This window comes from Cyprinus carpio, chromosome A19 (assembly GCF_018340385.1).
Source record: "Cyprinus carpio isolate SPL01 chromosome A19, ASM1834038v1, whole genome shotgun sequence".
NCBI lineage: Eukaryota > Metazoa > Chordata > Actinopteri > Cypriniformes > Cyprinidae > Cyprinus > Cyprinus carpio.
In genome coordinates, this window is record NC_056590.1 from 10,891,565 (window position 1) to 10,911,686 (window position 20,122).

Genomic DNA, 20,122 nt, shown 5'->3' on the forward strand with positions numbered 1-20,122 from the left:
CGTTTCCCTGCATATCACATTCTGTTTATACTGTTATCTATTACCTTTAATTATCCTTTGTGTTTGAACACAAGTTTTGGTTAGATGTCTACAGATGTCTGCTTATCTGCATTTATACAGCAAGATAAAACATAGGCTGTATAGATAATTCATTTTTTTTACAGCAGTGGTGATAATTATGTTTGGTTTATGATATATGAAGTGGAAAATATTACAAGGTTTGTGCATGTATGTCAGGTATGAATGAAAAATAGCTAAAACTCCCGACAAATGCAGGTAGTGACAACCGCATTTACAAAAATTCTATGCAGTTGTAAATGGAACCGAATTGAACAGCTAGTTGTTAATGGCATATTTAAACCCGTATCAGAGATGGCTCGCATCTTGCAAGAAAATCACAGTGACAGAGCAAGTTAAAAGCCTTGACTCATTTGTGTTGCCAGGTTTAAAAAAAAAAAAAAAAACAACAACAACAACAACAACAAAAACTGCAAGCAAGAAAAAGCCCATAATAAACCTAAATAAATCTAAATGCTTTATCTTGGAAGTAAGACCAAACCTACCCAATTTAAAAACTCCATGACCTGGATCGCTTTATGAGCCAAGCCCAAAGACATTTGTACATCAAAGATACATTTTACTTTATTTCAGACTCAAAGGTCCATATCAAAAGACATTCAAACATATAGGCTACTTAAAAAAAATAATAATGGAAAAGTTTAAATGGATGTGGCAAAATTGCAAGAACATGCTCTGTGAAGCAAATATCTGAGAAAAAAAAAATACAACACTTTGAAAATCACTGAACAATGAGTATTTGGCAATTTCAGGGGTGAGTTGTATTGCATACACATATGGAACAATAATTTACGGGATTCACTCCTGTTTTTAAATGCAGTCGTCACACCTGAAACTTCACAGTGTGTATGTGGCCTTTGAGTCTTGGCAGGTGCAAGTTTTTTTTTTTTTTAAATAGTAATATTTATGAGAACTAGTGGTGTTTTTTTCTGTTGTTGTGTATGAATGTTTCTAAGAGTTGTGCTTGTTCAGAACTCAGTGTCAGAGCGTTTGTACCTGTATGTCTCTGTTAGTACAGAGTCTATTTCTACTCCCACACTGGGAGAAGATCTGTAAAATAATGCGTAAACTGACCCAGATTGCAGGTAGCCGAGAAACTCTCTGAGGCCTTACGGCATGAATGCTGATCCCAGATCAGTCCTGGGAGGCTTAAAGCTTCGGGCCACACACTACTCAGAAGCCCATGCAGGCATGGTACAAACTGGAGCAACAATCTCCCAACCAACCATTCCCATGAACCCTTCAAGGGCATGAGAGTGTTTTTGGCCCAGTGGGTTATCACGGTTCTAAGTGAGACCCTCCTTTTGCTCTGTCTGGGAGTCTAACACTTGGTCCAGCTGAGGTAGATGAGTTAGCGGTGAAGCAATTTATGTGGGCTAACGTAACCGGGCTCATTCTCACGCCACATCCCGATGCTTACATTGCCGAGACAGATAAAAGCACAGACTGATAAAAGCGCTTTCATGGATGCTGTGAGAAAACCTTGCTCATCGAGTCTGTTTGAAATTTCACTGTGGAGTAAAGTAAATAGAGGATCATCAATCATCTGAAATGATGTGTCTGGGGAAAATGCCAAATCTGAAGAAGTCATGAAGAATGCGACTCCCAGTGTAATATGACAGAAATTCACATGGAGGGCTTGAGATATGTATAAACAACCAAAACGAACACGTATGGGGTGTTGATTCGGATGGCGAGGATGAGTCAGTAGCACACGGCTAGGTTTTGATTGCATCTGCACAGCCCCATTAGGAGGCAATGCTCTCAGCTTCTGCTGGCACTGGCACTGCAACCCAAGCTCATTACAGCTGTCCCAGCTAATGGAACACACTCTTACACACAAAGTCATTTAGTTGCGTTCTGTCCAACGCACACGCAAAGTCCCTCACAAACAAGTATGCATACTAATATACTTCATGTGGATCAACTGACTTGTAAGCAGAATGAGAAGAACAATCATGCACACATGTGACAAGAAAAATCCAACCTTTTTTACACGCGCACACACACACACACATCATTGCTGCCCCCAGATTCTCTGCTAATTAGCAAAGTTTGATGTGGAACATGTGTAGCTGAGCAAGTTGGCCATGGGGTACATTTCCTGTGGCGCTGTGGCCTCTTATACCCCACACCAGGTTGGTGTCACGGCCCAGTATCAGAGCATGGCCCTTTAATTGGTCAGCCTCTGTCAACATGATGATAACAAAAGAGAGTCCTGCTCTCAGAGCTCTAGGCAACAGTGAAGGGCTTATGTAAGGGGAGATTTACCTTAGAAGAAAGACAAAATGAAATGTAAATGTGCCGTGAAAGAATTAACATACAGGATAAAACACATTGCGACCTTTAAGAGCTCTGTCAAATGAATTTGAAACTTACTTGTAATGAATTTATACTCATCTGTAGTGTGTTGCTAAATTACATTTTTGTTCTTGCTATTGTTTACCCTTGAAGTAGCTGTGAAACTTGATTACTCTATTGGCAGTTTATGTATTTGAGCAACCACGTTGCTCTCATGTTTTTCTGTAATGGTAGTATGATTCCAGACATAAACCTTTCTTCAGGTGACTCTGCGATGATACTACCATTATGGATTGTTTTTTTTTTGTGCTAGACGAGTCCAAATGTATTATTCTTTTCTACTAGATGAAACAGGTCTAGGCGGTGGGAAAACCAGTGGGAAAGACTAGGAAAGTTTTTATATTTAGTTCACAATCTTCTGTGCTACAGAGAAAATTATCATCTTGACAAATGGCTTTCCTGGGAAATGGAGGCATTGGGTGGAGTGATCAATGACCAGCCGAGCAGGAGGCTTCCTCCTGCAACTCATTACAGTCACATATATCCTATTAATGAAAAAAAAAAACAGACAAAACTCACACAGAAAAACAAGGTCACATGCAGAGTACAGTTGCTGGCAACTAAAAATGTCCACTCTGGTAAGCAATGCATAGGAGCACTTGTGTTATTCTAACTATGGCTCTGCTTAATAAGTTTCTTGAATCATTTGAATGCTTAAACATTCTTTTGAGATGTCAGTATTTGTTGAATGCTTTCCTTTTCAATACCTTCATGGGCAAGGGTCTAGAATAGATTCATTATAGTTCAGGGAAGAGTATTAAAATTATTTTAGGGATGTGCATTTTGGTAATTTTGACTGCTTGGTTTCCTTACCGATACATCAGCTGCAGTAAGAGGTTGAGCAAAAGAGCAAGTTCTGCTTGAACTATTTTTGTAGTGTTGGTCAATGTAGATTTGCGTCAAATGCAGGCTAAGATTCTTACACCAGGGATGTTGCATATTAAAGACACTGTATCAAGTTAAAATGGTTCAGTTTTAAAAGCATGTCTCAAGACCCCTGCATGCCTTCCATTTAATCAGTTTTACTTCATTAACTACTTAGCTGTTGTCACATGTCTCTCCAAATTGAGTCTTTAGAGCTGTGACCGTCCCAGACTGAAAGTCACCATGTAGAGTGTCGATGTACTGTAGCTGTGACCAGTCAAACTGCAGTGTCACACATAATGGCAACATAATCAATCACAAAATTAATAAGGAAATGTTATGAAGTTGTGAAATTATCTTATTTTCATGGCTGATCATTGTCACTTCCAAATATGTGGGTATTTGTGCTTTTATGATATGTGTAAATGATTGCTTTTGTTGTTGAATACTGCTGCTTTGGATGATGTAACTTTGATTTAACATATGCAATGTCAAAAAAGGATGTATGTATATTCTTATGCCCTCAAATGTCTTACTGAATGTACAAAAAAAAAAAAAATATGAATTCAAACCTTGGCTCCCCAAGTCAGACCTCATGCCAAGGGACTTAATTTGTGCAGGTAGATAAAATCTATTTCAGTCTTTGAGCATATTTTTTTTGCCCAAGAATAAGTGGAAAGTCAGTTATAGATGGAACAGAACAAGGAATAAAAAATATTATTGGAGCAAAAGCTGTTAAAAGAAAGTGAGACTGGCAAATTAATTAACACAGACAAATTAGGAGCAACAATGGAGATTAGAAAATTAATTGGAAATGGGGTCTGTAGAATGAAGTTTAGAGATATTTTATCCCTGGAAAAGAAGGTTAAATTGAGGATAGTTATTGAACCACATGGTTTAAGTCATGTGGATTGATGCACTGAGGCAAGCGAACATGTGCTGTGCTAGTCTGTCACCATTATGCGATGGCTATGCTCTCAAGAAAAGAAAAAGACAAGTGGATTTGCCAGCTGATTACATGCAAGGCTGTCCATCTGGCCTAGCATGATGGCAAAGTCTCTCTGATTCTGCATATCAAATGCACCTTATTCCAGCATTCAGTATTCAGTCATTCACTGCCAATGAATTACTACAGATACAGAGGAAGTAGAAAATGGCTATTTTTAAAATGATTTGTACATTTGTATGTGCACAAATTATGTTTTCTCTTGCTCACTATCAAAATTTCTAAAAAATCCCAATCAATCACAACACTAATCAATGTGTGATGTACTTGAGTGAAGCTTTAATGAGCTGGAAGCATGATAACCTGTTTTCCCATTGCTCCCAACAAGGCTGGATCATTCCTGTAGAAATGACACATCTGTGCTTAACATCCCCCTGGTCCTGTGCCTGCTGCATGCATAAAAAGAAAGACTGCCTCTGCTGTCTGAAAGAGCATACGCAGAGCGCTTCGGTGGATGTATCTGTCCGACCTGTTCCTTCTCTTTATTTTCGGCATGGAGGATGACAGTCCGTAAGGACCTGGGTGAAGTCCCTGCCACGGTATGACTCATGCCTACAGCCTTTGCCAAGTAAATCCAATGGCTGGCTGCGTAATTTCTCGGCGTTCCCTTGGGAAAGTCAGATTGAGGAAAGGGAAGGTGATCGATCCAGGCTGAATGCAGGAAGGGCCTCTAGCCTCCAAATAAATATATAATCATTAAATACAAGGCCTTTGGTGCCTGAAGAACGGTGGATTTCAGGCCTTGTGATAATCAATGTGCAAATTCATTTTTGCTTGAATGTGACAGTGTGAGAAATACCAATTAGAATTGAGAGCAGAGTGGGAAGAGAGGAGGAATTGATTTAAATTTGAGAGAAGGGGGTGTAAAGCTTGGCTGTCTCAAACTCTCCACCCTGAGGTCACCCCCTTCAGACACCTAAGGAACAGAAAGTGAGTATGCATGAGAGATGGAAAGCTGAAAATAACGGTCAAATGGAAGTCATTGGAGGGGTGGAACATTTGGTCATGAAGTATTGAAAGTACAAGTATAAGGTTTTATGAAGGCCGCTACAGATAGGCCTCATCATTGCCTTATTCCAGCTGCTGATGTGTAAATAATGAATCTTTTTTTTTTTTTTTTTTTTTTTTTTTTTTTTTTTTTTTGGTGAAGTTTGACCGGACTCATGATGCATCTTAAGTGCTTGGGAAAACTAGTGATCACTTCATGTCTGTCATTTTGTAAATCTTTAGATAGTGCCTATCTGATCTCTGTAATGCTTAAATCAGGGACGGGCAGCTTCAGTCCTGGAGGGCCACTGTCCTGCAGAGTTTAGCTCCATCCCTAATCAAACATAATCAACACCCTCCAGCTGCCCATCCCTGACTTGCATTTGCCTCACAGCACTTCAAATACTGCTGTCGGCTAATTGTGTAAGTCCATTTAATATAATCACTGTGGCTATCCACATGTTAACACACGGAAAAGCCTAGTGGAGTTTGTTTTTAGGCTCAAGTTTATAAGCTCATAGCCAGTATTTTGTTGTCTGCAATATTTTGCTCTATTTATGCTGAGGTCTATGGCCCCAGCACTTGTATACCTATTTACAAACACTGTGTTATGGTCCTTAGTCTGAGTAGAAGGCATAGGCCTACTTAATTTTATGTGAACAAAATCTAAGCTGCGAGGGATAGAAATGCATTATGTTGTAGTGTTGTGTACCAGAGTGTTGATCTTTTAGGCAACAAACCATTGAAAATGCATTTTTAAAAAAAAATAAATTAAAAAAAACAATGCTGATTATGAAAATGTAGGTGTTTTTGGCTATTTGTTTCACATTCACTTCCATTTTTAGGAAAACAAGATGTTTAAGACATAGTTTTGGCAGTTTCTAGAGTCGTTATTGAAGGTATTTCTCTATCATTTACTTATGTGTCATTTACCTGGCTATGGGATAAATAGCTCAATTAAACATTTACAGTAATTAATCTAAAAGTGTGAAAGGGGTCATCGGATGCTACATGTACTTTAAGTTGTTTGAACTGAAATGTGTGTTGGCAGTGTGTGTACACAACCACCCTATAATGATAAAAATCCACCCAGTGTTTTGTTTTTTTTAATCTATTAAAATCTTTAACCCTTTCTCAAATCAAGCCGATCTCAGATGCCTGTCTTTGTGAAGTCGGACAGACAGGCCACTCCCATGATAGTTTGATTCACAGTACCATTTCAGCACAGACTGGACTGGCGTCATGCCTTAGACCAGATATAGATAAGAATGACTCCTAAGCGATTGAAGTGTTTTGTTGTTGGGTGTAATAATGTACACAGCAGTCGTCATTTACTACTGACATCTGAGCTGCTGAAGACGTAGTGGATTACATTTGTTTCTGAAGGGAATGCACCCCTGATCTACCTAAATGCGTCTGTCTTCGCTCTAATCATTCGTGGTCCAGCTTCAGCTACAGAAAAAGTGAGTATACGGTTTTTAAATTGAACCTTTGCAAATCTCTTTTCCTAATAATGTGCTAATTAGCAAGTTTCACAATGAATGCAGCTAAAGTAAACAGTCTTTTTGAAAGCGGCTCGGAAGAGAGGGGCGGGGTCAGCAGTGATTTTGACAGGGTAAAAAATGTGTTTTTTACACTACCATTTAGAAATTTTAACCAAACTATGTTACAGACTTTTCATTAAGACCCCCAAAAATCATATCAACTTGTGGAAAATGGGCATCCGATGACCCCTTTGAAGACTTTGAATTAGCTTGACAAGCTTTGTTTTCTGCCATGTGTTGACATTTCCTATTCAAATAGAAATTTGGGGTAACATTATTTCAAAGTGCTTGTCTCTTTTATTAATTTATATGTTTTTAATTTACATTTACATCACAGTTGTGTGTGATCTTTCTTACTATTGCTAGTCAGAATTTGCTGGTATTGGCTCGAGGGACTGTCTCATTTTAGAGAGCATTTTATTAGACAAAAATATGAATACAGGAGTGCAGGATGAGTCATCAGTGTTTCTTGTCCTAAAGAGAAGAACTGTATGTAGTAGAAGCATATTTGCTAAAATATATTTGTATTAACTTATATTTGATGTACATTAATATAAATGACCTCAAAGCTCACAGAAATGGACTAAATGCCACAGTTACATTTCTTTTTTAGATGTCCCCCAGGGGTCTTTTTTCAAGTACGTCAAAGTGAAACCTTTGCACTGTTTTTAAGGATTGTTTTGAGCCATGTCTTTTGCTTCACTCCAGGTGTGTCATGTGAAAGAGAAAAACATGTTCCAGTGTACTGTTTGTTGAATGAAAGGTACCCGTGTGTGTGACATCACTCCCTTGAGTCTTCCTGATTGCCTACCTGCAGAGTCGCTGTCAGCGCTCTGACCTAATCATTGAACTTCTCACAAGGTCAGATCATCTGTATGGAGTTACCATGGTGACCATAAAATAACAAATTAGCCATACGTGCCTTTCGCCCCAATTTTCCACCGATTTATAGTCTGGAGAAAGTCAGAGTCAGTCTGCAGGTTTGAGTTAACAAATTCCTTAGAAAATCACATTGTGTATGATGGTCACAGACACCATTTTTTTAGCTTCAAACTATGATTCCATTCAGTCGGAGGATATCAAACATGTTTGATATGTTGAGCCGATTTTAGGACACATGTTGTTTTCATTTGTCACACTTCTAGCAACAAGGCACATGTTTCTGAGTTTGTTGTGATCGGAACAACTTAAAAGTCTGGTAAGTCTGATACGGAAGTGCCATGGGATGTTAATGGTGGAAGAATAGCAACACAGTGTCTCTCTAGAACAGGCGAGCGAGTGTGCACACTAGTGCACATTTGACTTCAATCGCCATGACAAGCCATTAGTATTCCATCAGCTCCAAGGTTATGGAGTGTTCACTTAACCAAAGCACCAAATCCTGTAGAGATGAGTTTCCCACTCCTGACAGGTAAAGCCAATTCCAGACTCAATGATTTGAATGCAAATGCTGTAGTGGAGAGCCACCCCAACTTCAAGTCCCATTGCATTGTTGTACAGTATGTCTGTGACACTGAAGAGGTACCTATTATTTTCACTGGCTAGATAAATTGCTTTTGTTCTCAAATGTTCATACATTGTAATGTGATGGAAGTGACCGGTACGTGGAGTCTAATCAATTAGGTTTACTTGAGCAAAACACAATGTAATATTTTAATAAATATTCTGAATGTCTATTAATTCTCTTTTGTTCTGTGTTTGTGTAAGTATGGAAGTAGAATCTCTACTTTTTCACAATATATATCATGTACATGTCTATTTGTTAGGGATGCACAATAAATCAGTACCATATGAGTTAAGAGACTAAAGACTTAAGACTTTAAGACTTTTTTCATTTAATTATTTTGTTTTAATATATTGAGTATTTACGGAGCCCTGCACATGACATTGTGTGCACGATTTATTAATTCATTCCCTCAATGTACTAAAACTTACACATGATTACTATTGCGTTTCCTCGATTTACTATTTCGTTCACTCGATTTATATAAATTGTGCGCATGATTTACTAATTCGTTCCCTCGATTTGCTAGATCGTGCGATAGCAAATCGAGGGAACGCAGTAGTAATCGTGTGCACGTTTTAGTACATTGAGGGAACGAATTGGTAAATTGTGCGCACAATTTATTTATTTTTTCTTGCATTTCATGTGCGGGGCTCAGTAAGTATTTGATTGTGCATGTTAATTTCAGTTGTAGATTACCTTTGCTATGATCTAATGCGATCTTAATGTTAATATTTAAATCCGTGTAACAGAGATATTAAAGGTGGGGTAAGCGATTTTTAAAAAATGCTTTAGAAAACTGATTCGGGCAGAGTAGCAAAACAAACTTGTAGCCAATCAGCAGTAAGGGGTGTGTCTACTCATGATGTGGAGGAGAGGGCGTTCAGTGCACAGGATGGACATTAGGCGAGCCGAGTGACAGAAAGATAGATGGCGGATAAAAAAAAACAAAAGAGGAAAACATCTGCGGAACAAAAAAAAGACTTAAGGCAAGAAGTAGGACCCGTGTTAATATCGGATCAGCTTTCCAGCGCTGAAGAGAACTCAAGGAGCTGAAGGCCTGTGATCAGACTTCAAGGTTGCTTTGGTTCTTCTTGATAGGTGAGTTAACACCGTGTCTGCGCCACAACAGCTAAAGTCTGTCTAGTACACTGGATGCATCAAAGCGACCATTGAAAATCATTTGAAATGTGTGTCAATACGTCATAAATAGAACGCAGCAGTTTTCTGTCTGTGATTTGTCATGTAGTGCCGCGCCGCATCCAGTGTAGACCATAGATATGTACAGTACAGACCAAAAGTTTGGAAACATTACTATTTTTAATGTTTTTGAAAGAAGTCTCTTCTGCTCATCAAGCCTGCATTTATTTGATCAAAAATACAGAAAAAAAACAGTAATATTGTGAAATATTATTACAACTTAAAATAATAGTTTTCTATTTGGATATACTTTAAAAAAATAATTTATTCCTGTGATGCAAAGCTGAATTTTCAGCATCATTACTCCAGCCTTCAGTGTCACATGTAACATCCAGTCTATCACATGATCATTTAGAAATCATTCTAATATTCTGATTTATTATGAGTGTTGGAAACAGTTCTGCTGTCTAATATATTTGATGAATAAAAAGGTTAAAAATAACTGCATTTATTCAAAATAAAAAAAAAACATTCTAATAATATATATTTTAATAATATATTTTCTTTACTATCACTTTTTATCAATTTAACACATCCTTGCTGAATAAAAGTATTGATTTTATTTAAAAAAAGAAAGAAAAAAAATGTACTGGCCCCAAATTACTGACCAGTAGTGTATATTGTTATTAAAAAATATTTATATTTTAAAAACACAGCTTCTTTTTTTTTTTTTTTTTTTTTTTACTTTTTATTCATCAAAGTATCCTAAAAAAGTATCACATGTTCTTAAAAAATATTAAGCAGCAGAACTGTTTCCAACTTTGATAATGAATCATCATATTAGAATGATTTCTAAAGGATCATGTGATAATGATCCTAAAAATTCAGCTTTGCATCACAGAAATAAATGAATAAAGTATAATAAATTTAAAAACAATTATTTTAAATTGTAATAATATATCACAATATCACTGTTTTTTCTGTATTTTTGATCAAATAAATGCAGGCTTGATGAGCAGAAGAAACTTCTTTCAAAAACATTAAAAATAGTAATGTTTCCAAACTTTTGGTCTGTACTGTATATATATCTATGGTGTAGACAGCATCACTGATTATAATGAGTACTATAGTATTTTGTCGCGCCGCGCCACTCACATCCGGTGTAGACAGTGTAACATTGGTTTTGCTTTGTTTCACAGAACTAATCGTTGCTTGGGTTGCATATGTATGTGTGGGGCAGAGCTATCAAAATAGGGGTGAGCACCTTTTGGGGTAGGGGAGCTTTTGTTTTGGTGATTTCAGATGTCAACATTGGCTACCAGAAATCGCTTACCCCACCTTTAAATTATATAGGTGTAAACTTTTAATCTGAAAGTGAATATAATTTTTTTTATACTTACATTATAATGTAGGCCTAATCCCTAAATTCACTTATAGCATTTGAAATAGATTTTTGTTTTTAGTGATAATAACATGAAAATAATTGACTTATCGGTATTATACAGAATTGTAATATTATCACTTATATTTATATCTTTTCTTTGAGAGCTCTGATTTAAGGTTAGACAAGATGAGGTGGAATTATGAAATGTCTTTAGGAAATTTGATAGTTAAATAAAATGCACATTTAGAATCACATTTTTTTTCTTTATTGTGCATCATCAGCAAAATCATTGCAAATATATTGTGACTATTCAATCAGGAGCATGTGAGGCGTCATATTTAAGGGCATATCTGTAATATAGAGCTTTCATTTGCTTGAGTCTCTTTTTGCATTGTCAGAGCTTGACTTTAAAAACTATACCACTGGGTGCCATGGCTGAGATTTTCTTTCTCCTGAAGTCTAAAACGTTTGATTTTAATAAAGAGACAACCACCTCTGACTCTCCCTTGAGGGCAGTTAAAATGAAGCACTTCAGACAATTCATCAAGAAAAGGCTATTTTGAATCTGGACGTAATAATTAGTTATCCTGTTATAATTGAGAATTTGCCTATTGATGCAGTAATTATAAGATCTCAGACCCTTTGGCTGCCATCAGCACAGTAATGAGAACATCAGAGGGAAATTGAAATCTCTCTCCAGTGTTTTGCACATTCACTCATGCAAAAATGTAATTCGACTTCCCTTCAGTGGCAGTCGGGTGCGACCAGAAGTTAAATGCAACTACTTCAAACGTCCAGGAAAGTTAAAATCAGTGGAAACTTCCAAGTGAAGCGAATCTATTTCATTATGTGATGAGGCGCGATGTAGTTCGACTCCAGACCCCCAGATTAAGTGGTGTGGACTGAATGTCATTACATAGGAAATTACATACAACGTTAATACTGAAGGGCAACAGAGTAGGAAGTCTCAAAGACAAGTTGGTGGAACTAATGCCTACTTCATTTCTTAGGTCTAAGGAGCCTTCATCAGGGCTCACTTCATCGCTCTTATCACCCTACATTTGTTCGGTGATTGAAAAACAAGACTGCAATTATCCTCAATGTGTCATCCTTGAGCGAGCGAAACGGGAAACGAAACCTTCATCTCCATTGATTAAGCTCAAGCTGCCTTGAGTCTCTCAGTGTCGCCCCATTTCACGGCTAAACTTGGACTAGAAAGCACAAATGGGGATCGATACTACCTCCCTCCCGACATCGACATGGGCAGCTCAGGATTGTTGCGGTCGATGCTCCCTGCACATTTTAGCTTCATCATTTACTCTTGTCTCGTGTAGACCTGCATCAGAAATCCATTTGGCTGCCTTGATGTGTAAATTTCTTTATGGTTAATACATGAGTTTAGGCATCATCTGTCTACCCTTTACAAACATTCACAAGGTTTAATCTCTGCTATTTCCATTGATTCCGCTTTGCCATACGTGTCTGACCAGTTATTTAGCTTATATTCCTTGCTGCATGCATACAGCGCAACTCAGTGTGGACTAGGGCTGGGCGATGTCTACAAAATTGGCATCGGACAATCTCTACAGTGAAACATCATGATGGACGATGACATCGGGGGGCGGGGTTAGGGGTGTGCCCGAAACATGAAATAAATAATGCGTTCTACAGAGCCACTAAAAGGTTAGCCGCTTGCTAGTGGTAGCCTGTTGCATTACAGTACATGAAAGTTTTGGGTTGGAGGAATCACGACTTAACATTGTGATGTCTGTCAGCCATCGGTGATGGACGATGGCATTGTCTATTGGCCCAACCCTAGTGTGGATGGCAGAAAAATTGGTCGTTTGGTCAAAAATTGGTGCATAATAGAGCATCGTTCATTGGTTTATACCAATATTTTTCTGGGGGGGAGCGAAACCTGTTTGTGTTTACAATTCGCAGAGCAATTTGGTTAGGAAAAATGCAGTGTGCACTTGAGTAAATTTGTGTACTTGGCGAGTGAGTCTACCTAATGATGATACTGCAGAGGACTGCGGTGTGTGCGTGTTAACTGGGAAACTCTCGGAGAGTCCAGATCTCAGATCCTAACCACACTGTGTGTGGGTGTTCTGAATATCAATGTCCTGCTGTGCTCTCTTCTCATCCGCCCCTGAAAGCAAGCGGAACGTGTGCGTGTCCGTTGGTGTTTGTGTATTCTCACACATAGGTAGCATATGCAGTTTCATTGTTTTAGCAGTATACATGGGTTTGTTGTTTATTTTATTGCTTATTGTGGATTTTTGAAGCACATTTATGAACAGACCATGTAGGTACCTCTGGCAGGATGTGTGTTGGTGTGTGAGTAGGTGGATGCATCACCGAGTCGAGTGTTTACAGTAACCCGTGTGGGTGAGTTAGTTTGTACGCAATGTCAGGGAGTCATTTAGCTCTTGGTCTTTGTAGTTGTCCGCTGCCCACAGATAAATATGTGTGAGTGTTCCCCGTTAAAATACACACTTAATTCTGGACACCAGCAATTCTGTGTGGGTATGAGAGACAGGAAGTGGCTTGTGCAGCCTTTTAGAATAGTACTGCTGAAGCCCTGCGTCAATGGAAAGTCCCAGTGGAAGGGGCATGGATGTGGGAGGTGTGTGCTTTATGAGTGTTTGTGTGCTGGGAATTGACTTTTATGGCCAATACAAAGGCTATGTTTGGAATGAAATATTAACATACTGCTTACTGCATGCCACATGCAAGGTGGTTACAATGTAACAAGTATGGCATACTACTGTTTGAAATGTTTGATCATTGTCCTTCTGTGCACTATTTTTGAAAAATATGTAACTGTAATTGTTTTGGACTGTAGTATGCTACAGTTCGTGATGTGTTGCATGTTGCCTCAACATTCCATGTTTAATTCAGTTAATTAATACAAATATTTTGCATTTTGATTTAATTTTGTTTGTCCAATTAAATAAGCCAAGTAGATTTAAAAATTTACTTTAGTTTTTGCTACCAGTTTGTTTGTCAAACTGGAAATGGAGGGTCCAGTTGAGTGCATTGCATTGTGGGATGCACTAACCCAGATAGTTTGCATAGTTTGTACACTGTAAGTTTTAGCAAATAAGTAATCTGGTTTTTCCATGCATGCAGAATGGTACTATTGCTTACTGCATACTTCTTTTTCTGTCTACTTTTCTTGCAATGTGTGAAACCATATGCAAGGATAAACATTTCAAACGATGCTACATTGTCACATGACCTTACTGTTTTACGTGTTAAGTTCAGCTGATATCTTCTCTGAATAAAATATAGTTATTTTGCATTTTTTTTAAGTTTTACATTTTATTATAGTTATCAAATTATCAATAGCTTTTTGTAGTCAAGGCAAGTAAGCATGGTCCATTCGTAACTGCCATGCATCATTCTGTGAGCAAATACCATCCTTTTTCATTTACAACCATTCAAAAAAGTAGCTGGTTATGTCGGAATTTTTTATTCATCATAGATTGTGGATTTTATAAATTGAGATGAGAATGGGAAATCTATCAGATGGCTTTCTGTAGGTACTGAAGACATCCTTGCATATCTCAGTATGCAATGCAGTGTGCCCAGGTTGAATACTAAACATTTTGGTGAACGTATTAATTCATGAGGGTATTGCATGCATACAGATCATTTACATACCATGCACAGTATGCATATTGCATATTAGTACCTGCTTTCAAAAATAGTAGGCAGCATGCCATTCCAAACCCAGTGCATTTAAATTCATTTTAGAAATGCAGGGAAGCAGGGTTATGATGCATAGATTTGCTTTTACAGCAACTTAGATATTCAAACCAACTTCCTGAGAGAGGGTGAGTGAGAGAGACAGAATAACATATAAATAAAAGTAGAGGGAAAAAGAGAAATTGAGAGAAAGAATACAAAAGGGAGCTATAAACACATTTTTTTAAATAATGAGACACAGGAGGTGGTAGGATTTCCGATAAGAGGGATAGAGGGGAGATACAAAGATTGATGGAGAGACAGACAGAGCGGGGAGGGAAAGAGACAACGCAGGGAGTGAGAATATTAATGTTGTGTCAGTCAGTTGAGATTCTTCATAGACCACTAGCATTTCTCCCTCAAGACATCCACAACACACACACATAGAGACACACTGAGAGGTACTCAGAAACAAGGGCCACCTATCCTGATGCATTCAGAGACAGAACCTGCCAGATTCACATTGTAGAATAAACCATGAGCACACACACACACATTTAACGATAAAGCGTACTCTGCCTAATGCACAATTATGGAATATTTTAGTTGCATCACCACCGCATTAGTCTTCAATCTGAATTCATCAGCATTTTAAACTCTGGCTGCCCTTCACTGATTGTGGATCATTGTAATCTAGTCTTGATGGTCTTCTATAGCCTGTTACGCTTCCATCTCACAAACCTGCTCAAACACAATTTTGTTATGACATACGCACACATCCATTCTTACAGGTGTTTTCCAAGTTAACGCTATGTCAAGATTGTGAAATCTCTGACAAGACCTGTCACAGCACATTCAGCTTACAGACAGAATAAAGAAGACAAGCAGGAGAAATAGGAGGCGAGGGAGAGAGAAAGAGGAGGGTAAGAAAAAGGAGATTTTCAGATGTTCATGATTGTAAGAAGAGAGAGAATGTGTCCTGTTGTTCATATACTGTATAGCTGTGTGAATGGACAATGACAGCTAAGGTTATATCCATAGAGGAGAGGGGAATAAAGCAAATATAGAATAATGGAACAGGAGGGAAATGTGGATATCACATCATGGGGAACACTAAACTTAAAAAACAAAAAGACTGTTGGAAAGAAAACTGAGAAGGTCTCCCTCAACAATAAAACGTCAATATTATCTTAAGCTATGAATCATCATTAGGCCTACATGGATTGTATTATTGTAGAATTCAGCAGGAAGTTCCACAGATCTTTGTGTTATTCTGGAAAACATGCCTTTTCCAGTTCTTTGACCAAGAGAAGGTTTTCTTCCTGAAAATCCTAGTTTGTGTTATTGCATCGGACTGAAACTTACTGACTTTGCTCACACAGGGTATAACAGGGTATAAGGATCCCCCCCCCTACCTTGTTACACTTGTTGTGTTCCTGGTCAAAAATGACTGGCCTACAAAAAATTATGCTATATATTACCACACATTGGGTTCAATCTTTTTATCAACTGCTGTTTTATATTTAGCCTATATTTCCTCCAGGAGAAGTGCCGCCACACATAGAGTTTAAGTCTGTCGGAAACACTGAACTATTTTATCATGGGCCTCATTGATCTGAACTTATGCACCTCAGTTTTTGAGTGAGCATTGCCAAAATTATCCACAAATAATGCTTTTTTTACTCAAAAACTAATGTGCATAAGCTCAGCTCAGTGATGCCTGCAATCAGTCAGTTTCAAAAAGAAATTCAAAACCTGTGCCAACTAAAAAAGAAAACAAGATGAAAAACCAATCCAGGATTTGGTGATGATTTACAAGCAAATTTTAAAAGGCCGATCAATTATGACTGGGAAGATTTAAATGCTCTATGTGTTTAAGAATGTGCTTAAGCAACCCTCTATGCACACCTTGGCAGTGTAATCGCCATCGCTAGTAAATTTTATAGTTTAGTTGCCAGACTGATATACTATTTTGCATACACACACATACATACATACATACATATTATTTCACCATATTTATCTTTGTAAAATGGTACAGCTTCTTAAAACTTAAATTCATAATCAGTTAATCTAGCTATATTATTATATTATATTATGATATTATGATAATTAAGCACTATTTAATTATTATTAATTACGATAGAACTTTAGTGATTAGAACTAAAACTTGGTAACCATGTATGAATGCATATTTGTTATTGTAACTGAACTTAGGACTGGTGACGATGCTTAAGACTGTTGGCCATTCAGGGTTTCTGTAAAAAAAAAAAAAAAAAAAAGATAGTAATAGACAATAGTAATTGTTATTAAAAGATATGATTACTATTAGTTCTACTACTACCCTAACAATATACAATGAACTAAGGATTCATGAGCTGCTGGGTTCATGAATTATAGGCTACGTTCACACTGTCAACTGGCATATCTTCTGCTTTTTCTTAAAAGCTAATTAATTCCAAATGAACTCTGTTATTTTGACAGGAAAATACAACAAAGAATAAGGTTTACATATAGCGAGTCAATTCGGTATGGTATGTAAGACTCTCGCTCTCTTTCTTTGAGTGTGTGAGAAACACAGCGCTCTCAGCAAAGCAACGGTGAGTCGTGCACCTTCACACTAGAGTTTATGGTATGTCAAATACAGGTACGCTGCACAACCATTGAGATGAATTGAAAAATAGCACAGATTGCTTGACGGAGAGTGAAACTCTGGAGCGCTCAGTCAGTGTTCAGCGATTGAAAATATGTCTATGCTAAACTTATAATTAGCTTCTCACACACATACTGGCGAGTAAAATGAAAAAATTTATTAGCCAGTGGCTAATGATAGACATTATTTAGTCACCCAGAGTAAGATTTAGTCGCATATGCGAGTGATTTACTCGCAATGTAGAGGGTTGTTAAGTGTTACTAAATTGCATTGTGCCTTCTCATAAATTTCAATTAATGTTGGGACATAATTTTGCTGTCAGAAAGCTAACAGGGTTGATGGTTTTATTTGGAATTAAAAGCCTTGTGCTCAAGGTTGTAAAACTACAAGGTGCTTGTTAGGGAATTTAATGCTGATATTTCAACACATTCACATATTAGGGGTGGAACGATACATGTTTTCGCACCGAACCATCACAGTATGGACATCTCAGTTCGGTGCATGAGGCCTTACAATGAATACAGGCAATTCACCCCCAATCCAGAAGGGGGTGCCCACAGCAATGCAATGCTGTTTGATAACCAGCCGCCCGCAGAAGAACAGCGAATGCCATGAGTTGCACACTTGAAAACAAAGCTCACTAGACAATGACCATGTGCTGATTCTGAATGTGTCTCTCACAGACTGACAAAAGAGTATACTTTAAAGGCTTGTGCACTCAACTGTTTGCGAATGGAGCTTTGTGCTCGTGTATACTTCCTCTCTCATTTGGCACAACTCCAAATATTCCATAATATTTCCATATTTGCGATGTAACGTATCTGAATGCTAAATTATTATTTATTATGTAAATTATAGGCTTTGTACTTCAGTCGCGTTACAACGATGACACAGAGGTGGGCATGCTGATGTTTGGTTCATTGTATTTTATTTTGATAAAGTACCAACTGTGCTGTCAAGTTAGCAATGCTAGAACTGATGTGTTTTGTGTGTGTTTGTGTGTGCGCATGTGTGCACGCCGGCGAGATCACTTCAACTGTTTCCTTATACCAGCAGAATCAACTTTAAACACTTATTGTCTTATTAATAATGCATCACTGTGTAAAGGTCTGCTTTTATTTGTGTATACTCACAATGTGCTTTTGTAAAAATAGGATGTTGCTTTCTGCCATTTGAGTTTCCTTTTTGTGAACAAATTAAGTGTGTCACAAAAATTAACTGAAACTCAGCGTATAGGCTACGTTACATGTCGCACTGTTTTCCCCTTGTTTATTAGTAAACCAAATCAAATATATTTCAAGAATTTATTCCTCGTGTGTATTTATGTATACTGTCTGTTCGAAATAATTGAAAAGAAACCGAGCATAGTAGATTTATTTATTTTTTTCTGTTGTTCCGAAATCGTATGGAACCGTAACCCCCAAACCGTGGTACGTACCGAACCGTGACATCTGTGTACCGTTCCACCCCAAATATATATATGTGTGTGTGTGTGTGTGTGTGTGTGTGTGTGTGTGTGTGTGTGTGTGTGTGTGTGTGTGTGATCAATTATAACTCCTTTAAATGGGGTTGACATTTTAAATCCCTATTGAGAAACATGACAAAACATCATGTTTTAAAAGAACACTAATTTTTTCTTGAAGCCTTTTTTGAGAATGACTGATTGCGCTCTTTGAAAGGGTGATGTTGTCATTATGGCAGTTTTTATTTTTAATTAATGTGTTTTATTTATATTATTTTAGCTGTCAGGAATACATTTAAAAGCAGAAGTCAATTCAGTCTTTTACCTAACTAGTTAAAATTGCCTCTGACTTCATAGCCATGATGAAGTGTTGTACGGTTGGTGATAGCTACAATATTAGCATTTGTCCTTCATGTCAGCTCTGAGCCAACACCCTAGCGATAAAAAAACAAACAAAAAAAGCACAAGATTGAATTCAAAGGCATCAAAACTTTAGACAACTAAAGAAAAACACTGGAGATCCACAAAATACTTTTTTGTTAAATACTTCTCACAAAGTGAATTGATTGCTCTTCTGTATTTTTTTCTTGGGCAGAAGGAGAACAATAGGAATTTGCAGTGAATGCGCCATCACACCATCTTGTTTGTGAATGGAGAAATTTAGTACTGCCCTCTGTCACCCATGCTCAGTTCTGTTGAAAATATTTTACCATATTTAAAGTTCCACAAAATTCTGGAGATTCTCTCCCAGGCAATCCAAAGTTTATTTTTGTCAACTCTACATGATTTTTGCATTTCTCCACATTACTGCCCAAAGCTCTTAACTACCCAAAGGTGCAGCTATTATCATTTTAAAATTTGATAACCTGAGGCATTTTGCTTTAACTGGCTGGTTTTATTAACTAATTGGCTCCCATTTGGCTGTAAATAGTGTAGGTAAATTCCTTCTGAATTTCTGGAGTTTGCAGAAATCCTAGTTTAAAGTGTCAGAATTGCATTATTTCCACTGATTTTTAGCATGTGGGTAATGACAGTTCAGTATGAGCGATGGAGAGATATTAGCATTCCCATTGCACAGATTGCCTGCGTAGTCTCACTTTTTTAAACCCAACACGAAATGAACTGTTGTCAGCAGCCCCACCCTCTGCCCTCATTAGACATCTCATCAGCAGTCAGTCGTCTCATGGATAATTTATGAGTGCAGCGTTTTGGTTAATTTCACAGGCAGCGCAGGTTTGCTCTTTAGCTCTCTCGCCACACAGGGGAGGTTAGCATTAGCTCATTGTCTGCTCTGATTTTACAACCCAGAGCAACAGTGCCATTTAGAAAATAGTAAATCCCAACAGATAACAGTGAAGTTTAGTCTCAGGTGCTTGATGGCTCCAAGATGCATGTGATCTGATTTTACATTCCAGTAGCGATTTTCGTGCTCTGATTTCATCCTAAGCA

General features: G+C 37.7%; 1 protein-coding gene across 1 annotated transcript in view; it reads left to right on the top strand.

Annotated features, from left to right (window-relative positions):
* The window catches only part of efna3a (ephrin-A3a), an 89,186-nt gene that overhangs the window by 2,034 nt on the left and 67,030 nt on the right, over positions 1–20,122 (top strand). The window lies entirely within an intron of this gene.